Below are 1165 nucleotides of genomic sequence, written 5' to 3' on the forward strand. Positions count from 1 at the left end.
TTATCATTTTGCAATATATACAAACACGGAATCATGTTGTATAGAAACTAATGGTTTCTTTTTTTAAATATTTTATTCATTTATTTGACAGAGAGAGACAGCCAGCAAAAGAGGGAACGCAAGCAGGGGGAATGGGAGAGGAAGAAGCAGGTCAATCCCAGGGCCCCGGGACCATGCCCTGAGCCGAAGGCAGACACCTAACGACTGAGCCACCCAGGCGCCCCAGAAACTAATATGTTTATGCCAATTACAGCAAATCTTTAAAATATTCACAACTAAAAGTTAAAATTTAATAGAAATCTTAGCAGTAAAAGTCAAGTAAATATTGCCCAGAGAATATTACAAACTGAAGAGAGACTTAAAAAAATATCAAGAATTTAGAAGGTCCAATATCTGTCTAAAGCCAGTTCTACGAAGAAGACCTGAGTGTAGCAAAGGTGGAGAGAAACAATTTATATATGAAATACAATTAAGAGGCGCCTGGGTGGCTGAGTCTGTTGAGCGTGGGGCTTTTGTGGGTCGCGAGGCCAAAGCTACCCTTTCCCACCATGCTTCTGCTCCCCCTCTCCAAAAACCAGAAACCAAAAAACAAACCCACTGAAAAATTAGTTACCACACATAAAGCACTTCCATCCCCACACGACCAGAAAAAATACAAAAACAAAAAAACAAAAACAAAAAACCTCCTACTCAAACCCCCCAAAGTCTACAGACACCTTTTTTAGAACCCACAACAAAAAAACATTTCCTGGCACTACCAACCGTATTTAGATCAACCACTTGAACTAGGACAATCCCAACAAATCTAATTTTGTAACCCCCCAAAGTTGTTGGAGTAAACCACTCACAGGGCGTCCCTTGTCCTCTAACTGCGACGTAAGCGCAGCTGTAGAAAAAAAATAAGAACGATCATCAACGACATAAGCGCAGCCGTAGCAGCTGTAAAAACAACACCCACAGTCAACCTCACGCTCAGGAAAGGACACTGTGCCGCCTCTTCTTCTTGGTTTTGGGGACTACTGCACAATCAGAAAAACTTCCCTAGTAACAAACCATAGAAATGAGCCCTGAAATCATAGTCTTGATTTGGATCCCCGCCCCTCTGCTAGGTCTATGGCAGCCCCACACTTTTATTCATGGCGACATTTTTCTCGACTCATTTGCT

The 1165-nt window shown here is 42.0% G+C and overlaps 1 pseudogene; it reads right to left on the bottom strand.

The window, feature by feature from the left end:
- Positions 1-839: 839 nt before the first annotated feature.
- Positions 840-1083, bottom strand: LOC117798112 (annotated as a pseudogene).
- Positions 1084-1165: the final 82 nt, after the last annotated feature.

This window comes from Ailuropoda melanoleuca, unplaced genomic scaffold, assembly GCF_002007445.2.
Source record: "Ailuropoda melanoleuca isolate Jingjing unplaced genomic scaffold, ASM200744v2 unplaced-scaffold2538, whole genome shotgun sequence".
Classification (NCBI taxonomy): Eukaryota; Metazoa; Chordata; class Mammalia; order Carnivora; family Ursidae; genus Ailuropoda; species Ailuropoda melanoleuca.